The sequence below is a fragment of the Erythrolamprus reginae genome, chromosome 1, assembly GCF_031021105.1.
Source record: "Erythrolamprus reginae isolate rEryReg1 chromosome 1, rEryReg1.hap1, whole genome shotgun sequence".
NCBI classification, from domain to species: Eukaryota; Metazoa; Chordata; class Lepidosauria; order Squamata; family Dipsadidae; genus Erythrolamprus; species Erythrolamprus reginae.
The window spans coordinates 30,771,754-30,791,171 of record NC_091950.1 but is presented as its reverse complement, the minus strand read 5'-3'; positions in this window follow the sequence as shown (position 1 = coordinate 30,791,171).

Here is a 19,418-nt window from a genome sequence, read left to right as displayed (position 1 = left end):
ACAATACATTATCCTATTATAACGCTAATGTAATGTAATGATCAGATGTTGTAAACAGATAGAAAAAACATATATCATATTGAGGGGTTTATATGGCTGAATCCCGTCTGATAAAAATGAAATTTAAACCCAGAAATAGACACTGCTGCTTTGCTAATTGGATTGGGACTGAGAGAACAATCTTAGGCTGTCAAATCTCCCAGGAAAGTCAATATATATAAAAAATGTGAACAACAATAATTGTTACAAAAGGGATAAAGATTTTAACAAATCAGAGAATATGTCTTCTTCTGCCACTGTTTGTATATTTTTGCTGGCCTCATCATTTTGTATGAATCTAAACAATTACAGAAGAATCAGAGTGTGTCTTTAGAACTTTGCAGCAGTCAAGCAAAGCAAGTTTTAGGTAATGGTAAACTTTAATTTTGGCAGGATCTCCTGGGATCGCATGGAAGATCCTCCAAGGGGGAAAAAAAAGTGGGTGGTGGTTTTGGGGTTTTTTTTGCACACTGAATGGAAGCTCATCTCTCCTTCTGCCCCTCTCTTGTAGAAATGACATTAAATTAAAGAACAAGGAAGACTCCGACTACTATAAAACTTGGAATTACTTTTATGATTGGTTTAAGAGAAGAAACGAAAACTCAAATTAAAATACAACAATAGCAATATCTTTTTTCCCTTTTTTTGATATAACAAATTACAAAAGATTTCTATACAGTAATTTTTAAGAAAAAATCTGTATGAAATTAAATTAACTAAATAAGAATGTATGAAGGCGACTAAGAAAATAAAAATAATTAAAAATATATGGATAACCAAAAGGAAAAAAACAGTGGATACCGATCATATACTTCACCTGAAGATCATTTGAAATTAGAAGATAATCTATGACTTTCCTCCTCATAAGAGAATTTAAATTTAAATAATATATATTACACCATTTGTTTATTGTTAGTTATTATTGTTTATTGTACCTAAATAAGTAATTAATTTTATTATTATTATTATTATTATTATTATTATTATTATTATTATTATTTTTGTTTGTATGTGTTTGTTTAGTCTTGTTTTGTTTTTTATGGTTTGTTTATGTTATTGTAAATGTGTATATAAGTACAGTGATACCTTGTCTTACAAACTTAATTGGTTCCGGGACGAGGTTCTTAAGGTGAAACGTTTGTAAGACGAAACAATGTTTCCCATAGGAATCAATGGAAAAGTGATTAATGTGTGCAAGCCCAAAATTTACCCCTTTTGCCAGCCTAAGCGCCTGTTTTTGTGCTGCTGGGATTCCCCTGAGGCTCCCCTCCATGGGAAACCCCATCTCCGGACTTCCGTGTTTTTGCGATGCTGCAATTTCACTGAGGCTCCCCTCGCTGGGAAACCCCACCTCCGGACTTCCATTGCCAGCGAAGCACCCATTTTTGCGCTTCTGTGATTCCCCTGCAGCATCACAAAAACCCGGAAACCCGGAGGTGGGGTTTCCCATGGAGGGGAGCCTCAGGGGAATTGCAGCAGCACAAAAACGGGTGCTTCGCTGGCAACGGAAGTCCGGAGGCGGGGCATCCCAGCTGCGGTGGTGGGTTTGTAAGGTGAAAATAGTTTGTAAGAAGAGGCAAAAAAATCTTAAATCCTGGGTTTATATCTCGAAAAGTTTGTGTGACGAGGCGTTTGTAAGACGAGGCATCACTGTATTTTAAACCAATAAAAATTTATTATAAAAAGAAATGACATGACTGAGAAGTCAATAATCAGCACTGTAAGGTCAGGAAGGAGAAACCCCCCAAATGTGAGCCTTAATTTCAGGACCAATTTGCCTTCTGTCAGTAGAGGTTTAGCAGAACTGACAGCTCATTAATTACAAAGAAAGAGTGGAGAGCAGCCATGAGGGGTTGAAAGCTTCATCCTGGAGTCTTTGGACTTCAGAGTCATTGGGTGGCTCTTCACAAGAATAAGCCTTTGTGTGGAACAAGAAAATCAAACATGATGTGAACAATTACTGGCAAATTCCGGGATGGGGGAGAAAACACCCTCTTAAAATGCAAACATAAAAATAAATTAACATTCAACAGTCTGATTCTTCTTTCTGCCCATTGTCTCTATTTGTCCCCTCTGCCACGCACAATTTTACTGTTCTTAGAGGGCCGCAGGGCAATCTATCGAGTCCCCCCTTTCTTTAACTCATACGACTGAAACGTGACTTGCAAAGGATAAATCTGCCAGTCACTTCACATTAAGGTTTCAATTATAATTAGACTATTTTTTTTCTTTTGCAAAAAAAAAGAAGTTTGGATTTAAATTATCTAGAGGCAATGTTTTACATAATAGTGGCAAATGGCTGTTGTTAAACAGTTTCAAGCTGTTGGAGACAACCAACTGTTCCAGACTGTTGTGGAGATTGGCAGGTTGTTTGTCGACACCTACAGATTTGAGACACAGTGAATGAAAGGCAATGATTATAGATGAGCAAATGTTTGATAAGCACATAGCGTCCTGCATGAATCTCAATTTATATAATTTATTTTCCTACAGGATCCTGCAGGATCCAGTTTGGAACTATCACCAGAACCAGAGGTTTAGGCATATACAAATTTATTTATTTATTTATTTTATTGATTTATTTTGTCCAATACATAATACGCATTGAAGAGAAAGATATGTAATAATATAAGTAAAGAAAAGAATAGAAGAAAAGATATAAAAGTATAGGTGAACATATTTGAAAGGAAGAAAAGATAAATGAGATAAGGAGAGACAATTGGACAGGGGACAGAAGGCACACTGGTGCACTTATGCACGCCCCTTACTGACCACTAAGGAACCTGGAGAGGTCAATCATGGATAGTCTAGGGAAAAATGTTTGAGGTTAGGGGTTGACACTACTGAGTCAGTTATTGAGTTCCACGCTTCGACAACTCGGTTGCTAAAGTCATATTTTTTACAGTCAAGTTTGGAGCGGTTAATATTAAGTTTGAATCTGTTGCGTGCTCTTGTGTTGTTGTGATTGAAGCTGAAATAGTCATTGACAGGTAGAACGTTGCAGCATATGATCTTGTGGGCAATACTTAGATCGTGTTTTAGGCGACGTAGTTCTAAGCTTTCTAGACCTAGGATTGATAGTCAAATAACAAATTAACAGTGTTGGACATGATCTTGTAAGTCATCTAGTCCACCACCACCCCACCCAACCAGAAGACCCTACACAATTTCTGAGAAATGGCAGTCCAACCTCTTCTTGAATGCCTCCAGGGATGACACTCCCATAATTTTTGAAGGCAAGCTGCTTCATTGGTTTCACTGTCAGAATATTTCTCTTTATTACTAGATTGAATCTCTCCTTGATCCTTTCCATCCATTATTTCTTGTCTCGCCTTCAGGTGCCTTGGAAAATAACTTGACTCCTTCCTCTCTGTGGCAGCCCCTCAAATATTGGAACACTGCTATGTCGTCTCACCTGGTCCTTCTCTTTACTAGACTAGCCATGTCCATTCTCTGTAACCGTTCTTCATATGTTTTAGTCTCCAGTCCCCGAATCATCCTGGTTGCTGTTGTCTGAACTTTTTCTAGAGCCTCAATGTCTTTTTTTATAGGGTGGCCAAAACTGTGTTGGATTCAGTTCCAAGTGGGAAGACACTAGAAACATGGAGACTGCTTAGACTGATTACTGGTGGACAGGACCATATGGTTTGAAGCAAAAAAGAGCACATGGGTAAGACACGGATAGAGATTTATACCCTCTCTTGTGCCCCACCTTGGAGATTCCTGTTCCTGTGGAAGAAATGGGCTCTGGTTGTCAGACTCTCAATGACCATGCAGGGCTAACTTTGTAGGTTGTCTTGAGTCCCATATACTGGAGGGGCTTTGGGCATCCTATTATGGCTTATTAGTCCTGGTTTGGATTTTGAGTGAGAGCTAATCCTATCATGTCCTGAAAGCCATGTCTTTTGTTTTGTAGATAAGCTGGCCGAGTCTTTGTTTTGTAGATAGGTTGGCACAGGAGTGGGCTACTGCCCGGACTGGGGGGGGGCGCAGTGGGTAGCAAAAATGGAGCTCAACCCCAGAACACCTAATTTGCACTGAAAGATGTTGAAAGAAAATGCAGGGCGTCCTGCATAAGCCACACCCACAGTGTGGTAGTAAAACTTTTGGTAGCCTTTCACTGGGTTGGCACCAAAATATCTGCTGGGGTAGGGGACAGGACAGTGAGGCTGAGTTAATAATAATTATAATCATAATTTATTAGATTTGTATGCTGCCCCTCTCTGTGGACTCGGAGCGGGTTCTTGTTTTAAGATTTCTATTTCTCTTTAAGGGGAAATATTCTGCCTTATAGAAACATAGAAGATTGACGGCAGAAAAAGATCTCATGGTCCATCTAGTCTGCCCTTATACTTTTTTGTGTATTTTATCTTAGGATGGATATATGTTTATCCCAGGCATGTTTAAATCCAGTTACTGTGGATTTACCAACCACGTCTGCTGGAAGTTTATTCCAAGGATCTACTACTCTTTCAGTAAAATAATATTTTATCATGTTGCTTTTGATCTTTCCCCCAACTAACTTCAGATTGTGTCCTCTTGTTCTTGTGTTCACTTTCCTATTAAAAACACTTCCCTCCTGAACCTTATTTAACCCTTTAACATATTTAAATGTTTCGATCATGTCCCCCCTTTCCCTTCTGTCCTCCAGACTAAGTTCATTAAGTCTTTCCTGATAAGTTTTATGTTTAAGACCTTCCACCATTTTTGTAGCCCATCTTTGGACCTGTTCAATTTTGTCAATATCTTTTTGTAGGTGAGGTCTCCAGAACTGAACACAGTATTCCAAATGTGGTCTCACCAGCACTCTATATAGCGGGATAATATTTGCTAACTTTCTACAACTGGATGCAATAGTCTACATGTGGTCTTCAAAGACTTCATAGACTGGTATTAGTAGCTCATTTGATCTTGATTGTATCTCTCTGTTAATGCAATTTAGGATTGCTTTGTTTTTTGGGTCTGCTGCCGCACACTACTGCCTCATATTTAACTGGTTGTCCTCTAAGACTCCAAGATTCCCCTCACAGTTACTGCTATTCAGCCTGGTTTCATTCTTCTGAGTTTCACCCTTCTTCTGAGCTTGCTGGCTTTTTAATTGTTGATTGGGTGTTGATGGCTCACTGCAACAACAGCCAACAACTTAATAGCCAGCCAGCAATCAAAACTAAAAAGATACAGACAACCAGTCACCATATAACTGCCATACACAGAATAATCCAAGGTGCACACTCTATTAGGGAGAAATTCCATGAGGAGGGGATCCATCATGAATCTGAAAGTTCAGAAGACAAAACCTCTGATCCCAGATTGGATCTTGCAACATTATCCTGAGACACTTATATTCATACACACACACACACACACACACACACACACACACACACAAATATATATAGAGGGAAGGCAGCTCAGGTCACTCTATGTTCAAAAGGCCAAAAGCACCAGCCTGAAGATGACGATATATGTTTTTTCTGTTGGATTCTCTGCCTTATAAGGCAGAGGCCTCAGGATCAAATCCCAGTAAGGGTATGGCTAGCTGATGAGGCCAGAACAAGGCCGAAATAGCACTATCCTAGTCTCCCTTAATTTTAAAAATTCAGCAAAAAACATGTGATACATACATACATACATACATACATACATACATACATATATATATAGTTTGACATATAGTTTGACATGTAGTTTGACATATAGTTTGACAAACTAACAGGAGAGTCAATGCATGTGTTGCAGAACATAAGAATGCATTAAAGAAAAAAGAAAAAACCTCCTCCCTTTTCCAACACTTCAAAACTACAGGACATGGAATTGATTTTGACAGTACTAAATTAATTTCCAAAACAGAACATTACAGCAAAAGAATAATCATGGAAGCCATCGAGATAGAAAAACATCCCCAAAATATGAACAAGCGGGATGATACCTCCCGCCTACCAGACATCTGGAAACCAGCCCTCAAACGTAACCCAGCAATAAAAACTGAAACCAGACTCAGAACACACATTGCAAAACAATCAAGTAGCCTGCATGCTCCAACTACTCAGGATATCACGCCTAATCAACAACCATTAACTAATCAGCATACCTCAGCTACATCAACGACCCCAGATGTTACCCCACTGACTCACCAGGAAGTTTCTACACAGCAGGCAATTACTGAGCCATCAAACCACACCCAGCCACCAGTATTTATAGAAGGAAGGCAGCTCAGGTCTCGCAGTGTTCGCCTTAGAACAAGGACAGAAACACCAGAACCCGAATATACCAAGACCGTCATGTATATATATATATATGTATGTATGTATGTATGTATGTATCACATGATCCGACAGAAAACACACACACACATATATAATATATGTGTGTGTGTGTGTGTGTTATATATATATATATATATATATATATATATATATATATATATATATATATATATCAAGAATAGTCTTAAAAATGCGAGTTCCAGGTACATACGTGAATGATGAGGCAGCAGCCATCTCGATCACCGGAACATAGAAACTTTAATAAAACCACTTAGCTTTCGTTAGCGTGCTGCTAACTTCGTCAGAGTTTTTTAAAATGCCGTGGGAGACAAACATCTTTATAAAGCATTACTCAGTCTGCTCATTGCCCGCGTCACGGGGCCACACCCTTCCCTCCCCCCTGCGGTAAGCCTAATTGTGGGCTTAATCCTGCTGGCTGAAGGGAGATCTACCTCTTTTGCTCGTGTTTGTTGCCTTTTTCCCTCCCCAAGGGAGGGGGTGGAATTGTGAGGCTTAATCCTGCTGGCTGTAGGGAGACCTGCCGCTTTTACTCGTGTTTGTTGCCTTTTTCCCTCCCCAAGGGAGGGGGTGGAGTTGTGAGGCAATGCTTCGGAGGTGTTTGGTATTCCTTTCTTCCCCCCATTGTCGTTGTTACTTTTTATAATGGTACATGTCTGCTCTTGCAATTTTTTTACCCATGTCCTCGTCCTAGGTCTACACTGTTCTAATCCCCCCTTGTCCTCTATGTTAGACTTAAATTGTGCCCCTCCACCTCTACCTCCGTATTGCTCCAGTATGTTCCCTTTTTTCTCGTGGGGGGTTATCCCACCCTCATTTGGCTGGTTTCTATGTCTGGCCTGGGGAATTCTGCTGGGGGCTGTGTCCAATCTTAATGACCCATCTCCTTTAAGTCGTTGTTGGTGCCTTAAAGCCTGGTATGCCGATGGCATATCGATGTGTCTATTTAAAGAATTTTCATTCGAGAACCAGGCTTCTTTTAGGAGGCGACCTCCCTTGGTTTCATCCCGTGCCAGAATCTCAGTTCCCTGGAAATCGAAGCCGTGACCTTGCTCCTCCATGTGTATCCAAATCTGGGAGCGCTGTTCCTGACGCCGGACCGCTAGTTTGTGTTCGTGTACACGGGTTCTCAACCTTTTAGCTGTTTCACCCACATAGTGGTGTGTGCAATTACTGCAGTTTATACGGTAAATTACCGAGGAAGACTCCTCCTTCACTAGGGTTTCCTTCGGGCGCATTACTGATTTTCTCAAAGTTTGATCCGGCCTATGCGCTACTTTGACCCCGTGGGGTGCCAGTAACAGCTACAGCCAGCAGGATTAAGCCTCATAATTCCACCCCCTCCCTTGGGGAGGGAAAAAGGCAACAAACACGAGCAAAAGAGGTAGATCTCCCTTCAGCCAGCAGGATTAAGCCCACAATTAGGCTTACCGCAGGGGGGAAGGAAGGGTGTGGCCCCGTGACGCGGGCAATGAGCAGACTGAGTAATGCTTTATAAAGATGTTTGTCTCCCACGGCATTTTAAAAAACTCTGACGAAGTTAGCAGCACGCTAACGAAAGCTAAGTGGTTTTATTAAAGTTTCTATGTTCCGGTGATCGAGATGGCTGCTGCCTCATCATTCATATATATATATATATATATATATATATATATATGGTATCAATAGATTGTTGGTCACAAGAACATCAGAGGAAGGGAGAGGGATGTCAAAAAATATGAGATAGTTGCCATGACTGTGTGATTAAAACTCAACATCTTTTTTTTATGGGTGCCTTTAATGAGTGCAAAGAAAGCTAATTTGTAGTACAGATAATACTTGTGGAATGGACATTTGTCTTGAAACATCGGAGTAGTCTTTGCACTCAATGGCATCATTAGCAGCTAGATCTGATTACTTATGTGATAAGACTGCAGTCACTAAAATGTTTAAAGGTTATTTTCAAATAAAAGTAGTGCTAAAGCAATAGCCAATTAGTGCTGTAAAAGGCCCAAATCTATTGAACTCCTGGAGAATGAATGCTGGGTCTCGGGACAGGGCAGATGACTCACAAGAATGTTTGTTGGAAATTTCGTGCATTCTCTCGTTCTAAATGGGTACATTTTGTAACAACTGAGAAGATAATATTCATCCCCCTACAGTATAAGAAGACTATTCAATCAAAACAGATCAAAAACCTCAACATGTTTTGTAGGCCCAGTTGGCAAAGAAAATCCAAGACCATATTGGCATATTGGTTGGAGATATCCAGAAGAGGTCTTCATCATTCTATTCTATTCTATTCTATTCTATTCTATTCTGTTCTGTTCTATTCTGTTCTATTCTAGAATACAACAGAGCAGTGCAGAGCAGAGCAGAACAGAACAGAACAGAATAGAATTCTTTATTGGCCAAGTGTGATTGGATACACAATGAATTTGTCTTGGTACATATGCTCTCAGTGTCCATTCTATTCCATTCCATTCTCTTCTATTCTAGCCATTGTCTATCCACTGCAAGATGAAGGCCTCTTCTGCATATCTCCCACCAATCTGGTCTTGGATTCTGTAGAATAGAATAGAATACAGTAGAATAGAATAGTAAGAATAATAATTTATTAGATTTGTATGCCACCCCTCTCCAAAGACTCCGAAGAATGGAATGGAATAGAATTCTTAAATAGAATGATCAGACTCGGAATAGAGCTGGAAGGGATCTTGAAGATCCAATAATGATAACAATTATGATGGTCCAATCAGTGCAAGATCCTATTCCATCCTGAATCTCTTATGTGCCTAGCTCAATTTTGAGAAACACTGGCCTAATTTGAAGCCCAAATCTAAAGACAGCACAGTGAAAATCCAATCAGATTGAGTCCATTCCTTTATTTGCTTACATTTAATGGACAGTATCATGCCAAACTAAAGCTATAAAACATTCATCTGAAATGGTGTAGGGTTTCCTATACTATCCTCCAAGGTCCATTCCAACTTTTTTATTCTGCTATAACTTTCTAACCTGCTAGAAATATCTTGGGAGGTTCTAGGTTATAGCTATCCTGAATCTCCCAAGATATTTGCAGGTGCACATCTAGCCTGTCTCAAAAGGCAGGAACGTGTTTATCCTGTTGTGGGGATTAAAGTAACAGAAAAGGGGGGAAAAAGCTAGTTGGAGGAGGGTGAGGATCAAAATGTGATAAATTGACTTGAGCATCTTAGGTAGGAAGGGTATATGGTAGGAAATGATAACATATTATATGGTGAGAACATCATATAACTGCTACAGCTTATGCTGTATACTTAAGTCAGAAGTTGCTGTAATTTGTCACACTTCTGCAAATGGATACCAATAATAATATTATAACCTATGGTGGGAATGCTATTCCTATAGCTGCTATGATTGCTACTATGCTTACTATTTACTAAGTTAAATGTCAAGGAAATCAGGAGATTCAGACACTTCAAATGGGTATAAAAATTTATTGCAAGCTTAAGATTTGAATTTGAATTTGTATTTACAGTATTAGATTTGTATGCCGCCCCTCTCCGAAGACTCAGAGCGGCTAACAACAATAAAAAAGACAATGTAAACAAATCTAATATTAAAAATAATCTAAAAAACACCAATTTAAAGAACCAATCATACATACAAGTACAGTATACCATGTATTAATTCTATAAGCCTAGGGGGGAGGGAAAATTTCAATTCCCCTGTGCCTGACGACAGAGGTGGGTTTTAAGGAGCTTGTGAAAGGCAAGGAGGGTGGGGGCAACTCTGATATCTGGGGGGAGCTGGTTCCAGAGGGTCGGGGCCGCCACAGAGAAGGCTCTTCTCCTGGGTCCCGCCAAACGACATTGTTTAGTCGATGGGACCCGGAGAAGGCCAACTCTGTGGGACCTAACCGGTCACTGGGATTCGTGTGGCAGAAGGTGGTCCCGGAGATATTTTATTTCTTCAAGAATCTGAACTACCAACGGTCAAGGGAAATTAGCAGGAATTAAGAAAGGAATATAAAGTGGGCTAGACTTAGATCTTTTGTGGGCATGCAGGGATTCGTGACTGATTATGTGTTTGACGCCTTCTTCAACATTAGTCTGTCATTTGCTAGATTAATATTAGTATTGCTACTCCTGCTCCTAAAATTACTCTACTATATGGATTTGCTATACAAATGTAGCTTTTCTTAAATATGATCCCACTCAACATAAACCATTATGTCTCAATATTACAATCTCGTTTATGATCAAATGTGTTTTCATGAAATGAGTATCACATTAAACAACAATCAGGAAAATCTGTTGTTATTCAGTCAAAAGCACGTTTGAGGTGCTTCTGGAATGAAAAAGCAGTCACAACAAACATTTCTGTGTTTAAAATAACAGCAGAGGCAAAAATAAAATCCAATCATTTTTAACCTGGAGAAGCCCAAACAGGCTGGAAGCTCTGAATTGCCACCCAAAAGCATCTGGAGGGAAGTAGACTTCTATTTTATAATGAATACAGTCCATTATATGAGCAGCAGATTATTTGGAGCTTCATTTATTCTTGGTTATTGTTGTGGTTAGCTCTGGCCCAGCTCCTGCCCCAAGGACTGAGGAGGTGGATGTGGGGAAAACATCAACATGTCATAGGCCTGTTTTGCTGCCGACAGAGTCAGATGGTGAATTGTCCTCTGCAGAAGGAAGTGACGGTGAGATGGAGGAGGGGGCTTGGAAGACAGCCCAGGAAGAAGTCAATCATCCTTATCTTCCTTAGATTCAGATGAGAAAATAATGATAGACCCACGCATGCGTAGAGCTATGCATAGGAGTGAACAGCTTCAAAAGTATTATAGGAGATAATTGAGTCCACCTGCTGCTCTTAAATTGGAAGCGTGCTGGTCTCACAGTGTGGAGATTATCTGATCGTACTGGTTTGGACCGTGACTTGCTGTTTCAGGACTCTGTTGATTTTTCAAGACTTTGAAACCAAGGCAGAGCAAAGTGTGCGTGTTTCCACTCATGGAAGAAGGAGGGCTGTGACATTTCTTAACAGCTGCTATCTAAGTACTTAAGGACTTTTTAAGGCATTTTTACAGCCTACAAGTTTGTTTTGGGAAGAGTGCTCTTTGCAATACAAAAAGGGTGCTTTGCTTCTTTTGAATTTTGTGATAAAAAAACATTGTTTTTGAATTTTCAAGTGCGTTTGTGTCTGAATTTTTTACCCTTGAATTTTCGGGAGGCTCATGCCATAGAGCCTGGCTGAACAGTTATATTAATTTATATTTTTTAAAAAAAAAATTGCATACAAGAAGATAAAAATTAATACAAACTAAAAATCAGTGAAAAGAAAAAAAATAGAAAGTGCAGAAAAGAAGAAAGAAAAAATGTTTTAATTTTTTTGAAAAAAAAATTGTTTGGGGTTTCAAAAGCACAGTTCTGTTTGACAAGATGCTGATGAAAATGCTCCATCAAGGCAAAGTGGCCATTCAAGATGCTGCCCTATATTGAAACAGCAAATCAGAATGCACCATTCACAGGCTTTGATCTGAAATCTTAAATAAAATCTTAAATAAAACCCCCTTTTCCCACATTGAAACAGTTAAATCATCTCATTTCTGAACCACCGAAGCAAAGTCTACTTTAAACTGAAGTGCTACTTTGAATTTGTTTAATTTGATACATTAATTGAAGCAATACTTTGAATCAGAGTATGGCTGATCCATACATTCTATTAAACAGTAATCTTCAAAATAATAAGTTTTCTTTTTTCACTCAGTAAAGAAGAATGACCTTTCTCCATTTCTAAGGTTGTGGGAAATCATCTAGAGCTTGAATTATGTGGCTTCAATATGTAGAATAGAATAGAACAGAACAGAACAGAACAGAATAGAATAGAATATGGAAGGGACCTTGGAGGTCTTCTAGTCCAACCTCCTGTTTAGGCCGGAAACCCTACACCAGGCAAATGGTTATCCAAAATCTTCTTAAAAACTTCCAGTGTTGCCAAACTCAGAACTTTCTCTCCTATTTATCAGTAAACAGAACAAGAAAGCAAGAATAGAAGTATTCGGACCAGAATACTTGCGGCACTGCCTTCTGCCACACGAGTCACAGTGACCGATTAGATCCCACAGAGTTGGACTTCTCCAGGTCCCGTCAACTCAACAACATCATTTGGCAGGACCTAGGGGAAAAGCCTTCTCTGTGGGGGCCCCAGATCTCTGGAATCAGCTCCCCACAGAGATTCATATTGCCACCACCCTCCTTGCCTTCCGTAAAAGTCTGGAGACTCATTTATGCTGCCAGGCTTTGGATTATTTGACACTACCTCCTGGACGATGAATTTATTCTGAGCTTGTTGACTAAATGGGTATGAGAGTTTTTAAATTGGTTTTGATGGGGTTTTTTTTAGATTATTAACTTAAATCAATTGGGTTTAGGATGTATATTGTTTCCTTATATGTTGTAAGTGCCCCGACTCCTCGGAGAGGGGCAGCATTTAAATTAGATAGATAGATAGATAGATAGATAGATAGATAGATAGATAGATAGATAGATAAAAGCTCAAGGATATATTAAAAGGCTTTTGCCCTTTTTTTGCATGAAATTTTGGCCTAAGAAAATGGAATGAAATAGAATCAGGAAATAATTGTGAATCATTGTATGGTCACCATTATAATTGTATGAGCCACCACGCTTTCAATAATCTTTCTGGGAAAATGTATGATCAGTCAATATTATAAAACAAATTGGCTGTCCTGACTCTCTACTACCTTGCTGTGAATGAACAAAATATTTTATTTTTAAACTACTTTGTTTGTATCTATCTGAAAGGTGTATATAAATGTGATGGACCATCAGGAAAAGAAATGGTTTCAATTTTAGCTCATTATATTTATGGTATTCTTTTTTCTTATTTGGGGGGTAAAACTCCCAGTTCTATTTTGCTCAGCGGAGCTATGGCTTCCATTGGGCTGAATAATCTTAGCATCATTGTTGAGGAAGAATTGTGACAAGAACACCTCAAAAGCAGGAAATGGAACAGGCAATTTCCAGCAGCATTGCTTGAAATGAATGAAGGGGGGGGGGAATGAAAGTTGTAAACAAGATGGTATAGTGAATAAGGATTGGACTTTTGTGACCCAAGTTCATGCCCTTTATGCAACTGTGGAGCTCCCAGATAATTTTTCTTTCTCTAGCTCACCTTCTGGTCACCGCACCTCAAGAAGGATATAATGGAACTGGAAAAGGTGCAAAAAAAGGCAACAAATATGATCAAAGAAGTGGAGCACCTCCCTTATGAAACCAGGTTGCAATGCCTTGGTCTCTTCAGCCTTGAAATACGGCATTTAAGGGGTGACTTGATTGAAGTGTATCATGCATAGGATAGAAAAGGTGCATAGAGAAAAAATATTTTCTCTATCACGCAATACTAAGACAAGGGGGCATTCCCTAAAGGTCATAGGTAAGAAGGTGAGGCAAATCAAGGGAAATATTTCTTCAGCCAGAGGGTCGTTGGTTTATGGAATTCACTTCCAGAAGAGGTTGTGACAACTGTCAGTCTTGATAACTTCAAGGCAGGATTAGACAGATTCATGGATGCCAAGTGTATCGGTGGTTATTGAAACAGATGTCCATGTGCCGCCTGTATGTTGGTCGAGGCAGGCAGGATTCCCTTGAGTACCATTTGTTGGTGGTCAAAGGAAAGGGAGGGTCTTGCCTTCTCTTTCTGCTCAAGATCCCCGTGGACAATTGGTGGACCACTATGTGACACAGAATGCTGGACTCAATGGGCTTTGGCCTGATTCAGCATGGCTCTTCTTATATTCTTATGTTCTGGAGTTGTTGTCATGAAACTAACATATTGAAAGACATTCTCTTTCTCCATACACTGCCTTGAGCTTCCAGAAGAAAATGGAACTGTACCAGTGGTGGGTTGTAAATAATTGTGTAACACAGAAGCATCCTGGGTGTGGGGTTGGAGCCTCCCGCTGTCGGGGCTACCGGTTCTAACAACCGGTCTGAACCGGGAGCAATCCAATGCTGAACAGCAACAGGAATAGATAATTATAATGCCATAGATCTGAAAAGCTGTGGCCTTCTATGCATGAAAGATCTCCTAGTGTTCCTTGTCATTGGCCATGGGAGCCGCAGTGATTGTTCACATCATCTGAAGAAACAAGACTTCACTTTCTTGTGACAAAATTAAGGAAATAGACGAATTTTAGCAGACTACCATTGTGGTTTAGTCAAGCCTTTTAGCAGCAGTACTGATTAAGTATTTTGATGATCCCAAAGGTACTGTAGATAATGTCATGCATTTTTCTATCCCATTCTCACTCCATTTGATGAAAGAAAAAACGATTTCAACATTTTTGTGGAAAGGAGATGAGTATTTCAATAAAATGAAGGCAGTAGTTAAAAGGTGACTGGCAGATATTCTGTCTCTGTTCTCTCTCTTCTCTCTTCTCTCTTCTCTCTGTCTCTCTCTTCTTTTTATCTCTCTCTCTTCTTGTCTCTTTGTCTCTCTCTCTCTCCCCCTTCTCTCTCTCTTTTATCTCCCTCTGTTTCTCTCTCTCTCTCTGTGTGTGTGCCTCTCTCTCTCTCTCTGTCTCTCTGTCTCTCATTGGCTTTCTCAAATTTTCAAATGTGCTCCCCCCATCAGGGGTGGGCTACTGCTCGGATGGGGGGGGGGAAACACAGTGCGATAGCTCCATCCCAGAGCACCCAATTTGCACTGAAAGATGTTGAAAGAAAATGCACAAACCATGGCCACAGTGCGGTAGTAAAAATTTTGGTTGCCCTTCACTGTCCCTCCCCTCTTTCAAAGGCATGTTTTTCCTTGGGGAATAAATGTTTTTTTTCCTCGTGAAAGAAACCTCAAGAACCCCTCCCCCTCTTTTTTTTTAAGGAAAAAACAAAGTCCAATTGCCTTCATAGGAAAAGAAAAACACCTTTGGGAAAACCATGACCTGGATGAATGAAAATCTCCATAGGTATCTTTTCTTAAAGAAAGAAAACTGAAAAATTGGAAGATAAATTTCAGGACAGAATTAGAATTAATTATATAAAGGCTGCATAGCTAGAGGTATAACAAGCAGGAAGAGGGAGATTGTGATCCCCTTATATAGAGCGCTGTTGAGACCACATTTGGAGTACTGTGTTCAGTTCTGGAGACTACACCTACAAAAAGATATTGACAAAATTGAACGGGTCCAAAGACGGGCTACAAGAATGGTGGAAGGTCTTAAGTATAAAACGTATCAGGAAAGACTTAATTAACTCAATCTCTATAGTCTGGAGGACAGAAGGGAAAGGGGGGACATGATCGAAACATTTAAATATGTTAAAGGGTTAAATAGGGTTCAGGAGGGAAGTGTTTTTAATAGGAAAGTGAACACAAGAACAAGGGGACACAATCTGAAGTTAGTTGGGGGAAAGATCAAAGGCAACATGAGAAAATATTATTTTACTGAAAGAGTAGTAGATCCTTGGAACAAACTTCCAGCAGACGTGGTTAGTAAATCCACAGTAACCGAATTTAAACATGCCTGGGATAAACATATATTCATTGTAAGATAAAATACAGGAAATAGTATAAGGGCAGACTAGATGGACCATGAGGTCTTTTTCTGCCGTCAGTCTTCTATGTTTCTATGTTTCTAAAGTCAGCAATTCATTTCCCATGTTCAGATTCACTTCTTGTCCCTAAAAGCATCTTATACCATTCCTGGTCCTTGAAATGGCTATATGGCATCTTTGCCCTGTGGTTGAAGGAACAAGGAGATGTGTCCTATCCTTTTAAAAATTTAAACCCAAGTTTATCAGCTTGTTATGGGAAGCAAGAAATGTTCTGCAAAGATGATCCTGTATTTATTTTTCCTGAATACAGAATTGAAATATAGCCTAAGCATTACTGTTTCCCGATAACCCTGCAAAATCTCTGTTTACTAAGGAGTTATTTTATCTGCTTTTACAATGCATGCTGAGTGGAAATTAAGGGAATGCATAACTACCTTGAATCACATTCAAAGATTGGTCATCAATGATTGCTCATAAACTGAAATGGCATATTGAGGGCAGTGTTTCTAAATTTAATACTGGACTTGCTACTATTCAGCATTTTTATTAATGGAATAAACAGATAGAGGGAATAATCAAATTTGCACATGATACTGAATTGAATGAGATAGCTGGTACCTTAGAAAACAGAACCACAATTGAATACAAGACTAGAGAAATGAGCTGAAAGAGGACAAATGAGATTTGACAGAAACAAATGCAAGTACAGTATTTTTGTATAGGAAACCGAAATCAACAGACCTGTGAAAATGATACCGGAATAGTAGTTGATGAGAACAAGCAAAATATGAGTCAAATATAATTTTAGACAACTTCAGCAAAAACATAGTTAATAAAGCATGGTAGTAGTTGTGCTACTCTACATTGCAGTGGACAACATCAGGGTATGTCTGGTATTAGGCATCACTGTCAGGACTGCCATTCTGCTTCAGCAATAGCACTTAGACTTAGATACAATTTCACAGTGCTTTATAGCTCTGTATAGCTCTAAAGTGATTTACAGAGTCAGCACATCATCCCCAACAACCTGGGTCCTCATTTTACTAACCTCAGAAGGATGGAGGGCTGAGTCAATCATGAGCCCGGTGAGATGCAAACTGGCAAATTGCAAGCCACCAGCAGTCAGCAGAAATAGCCTGCAGTACTGCATTCTTATCATCGTGCCACCCCAGGTACATATCACTTGTTGACAGCTTGTCATGTGTAATGTGGGGGGGGGGGGGGAGGAGAGAATCAGCAGAGTGGGATAAGGGGAAGGTTAGCATGAGAAATCAAAACTATGTCTTCTACACTCTTGTGAGAATTGCCAACTGTTCCAAAGTCACACAAACGGATGCAGAACCATCCAGCCCACAAAAACAGAGACTGTTACCTAAATAACTTGTTAGCACCAATGTTCCCTCTAATTTTTTTTCGGTGTGGGTGGAAAAGTATAGTGTCTGAGCGGCAGTCCCTTTGGGACTGGGTGGCATAGAAGTAATAAACAAACAAACAAACAAACAAACAAACATTTCTTGTTTCCCTTTTTTCTCCTCTTTTTGCTTTCATTTCTTTCTCTCTCTCCCCTTCCTCTCCTTTTTTCCTCTCTCTCTTGTTTTCTTTCTCACTCACTCTCTTTATCTCTTTTTCTCACTCTTTCTCTCTCCCTCTCTCTTTCTCTCTTGCTCTGTCTCTTGCTCTCTGTCTCTCTTGCTTTCTCTCTCTCTCTCTCTTGTTCTCTCTCCTCCTTTCTTCTCTCTCTCTCTTCCTCTCCTTTTCTTTCTCTCTCCCCTTCTTTGTCTCTCTCTCTCTTTCTCTCTTGTACACCACGCTGGTGTACGAGAGAGCGGAGAGAGAGCTGAGAGCGGTTTGCTGGTCCGCAGCCCCCTGGATGAGCGACCCCGCATGGCCCCAGCGGCGGACTCCACCGTCACCTCCACCCCTGTCCGGCTCTCTAGCTAAGAGGCAGCCACCGCATCCACCCCTTTTCCTTCCCTGGCATCACCAGCCACGGCGCCCAGTGCCTGGCCCCACATCGCCTCCACTTCCTGATAGTGCGCCCCACCTCTACCTGCAGGAACTGGTGGTGGGGCACCGCTTGAACAGCACCATTGTAGTTGTTGTCGCAATGCAAAGCCACGCAGTCCTGGATTGCTCGCTTCTTTTTGCCAAAGATCAGGAAAGTGGCGCAGGAAAGCGGCACGTTTGAAAAGTGCATGCTTAAAGGTGCGCCACTTTCCTGATCTTAGGCAAGAAGAAGCGAGTGATCTGGGATTGCGTGGCTTTGTGCCACTTCAAAAGTTTCTGCGCAGGGGGTTCTAATGGCTGCACGGGTGCACACCCGCACAGCTTAGAGGGAACATTGGTTAGCACCCAATTGGACACTCTTTGATAAACAGGGGAAGTGGTGGTGGTGGATGGGACCAAGGGAAAGTTAACCATATCCTTTGGATATGCATTGTTTTTTTTCTGTAACAACTTGGCTTTAGTAAAGTATGCTCCTGGCTAACCATGCACTTGAGTGTCTTTCTTCTGTAATTGGCCAAGTTGGGATAGTTAATAATATTTTGAGAAGGATTCAGAAATTTGGATCCCGAGAATGGCAATGACTATGTTGGAGCGGACTGGGGCAGAAATTAAATTCCACCAGGAGAAAGGAAGGAACTGAGACTGTTTAGCCTTGAAAAGAGAAGAATGGGGGAATATGATACACTTTTCAAATGTCAAGATGTCGCATGGATGAAGATCAAGACCTTTCTCTTTCATTCCAAAGTGCAGGACACAGAATAGACTTAAATTACAGGAAAGTAGATTCTGATTGAATGTTGGGGAATGGAGGCAGGGTAAATCCTATTGTTGTGAGCAGTTACCAGAAAGAGAGTATTCTTACTTTTATTGGGTGTATTGAAGTGGAATAATATGAATATTAACAAGGTGATGATGATAACAATGATGTATCTTTCATGGAAAAACAAGATAAAAGATAATGATATGAGCCGGGGTGGCGCAGCAGGTAGAGTGCTGTACTGCAGGCCACTGAAGCTGACTGTAGATCTGAAGGTCAGCGGTTCAAATCTCATCACCGGCTCAAGGTTGACTCAGCCTTCCATCCTTCCCAGGTGGGTAAAATGAGGACCCGGATTGTGGGGGCAATAGGCTGGCTCTGTTAACAAGTGCTATTGCTAACATGTTGTAAGCCGCCCTGAGTCTAAGGAGAAGGGCGGCATAAAAATTGAATAAATAAATAAATAAACAAACAAACAAACAAACAAATAAATCATCAACACATCCTATTCCATGGGGAGTTTTTAAAACAAGGTGCAAAATAAGCTAATGTTATCCATTTTATCAAATCATCTTCATCATTCAGATAATTCCTATATCTCTCTTCTGTTATTAGAGAGGCATTCAGGTATTATTATTATTATTATTATTATTATTATTATTATTATTATTATTATTATTATTATTATTATTTATTAGATTTGTATGCTGCCCCTCTCCATAGACTTGGACTATTATGAACAATATCCATATATTTTGCCACAAAAAATAAAGCACAACATATCCTACA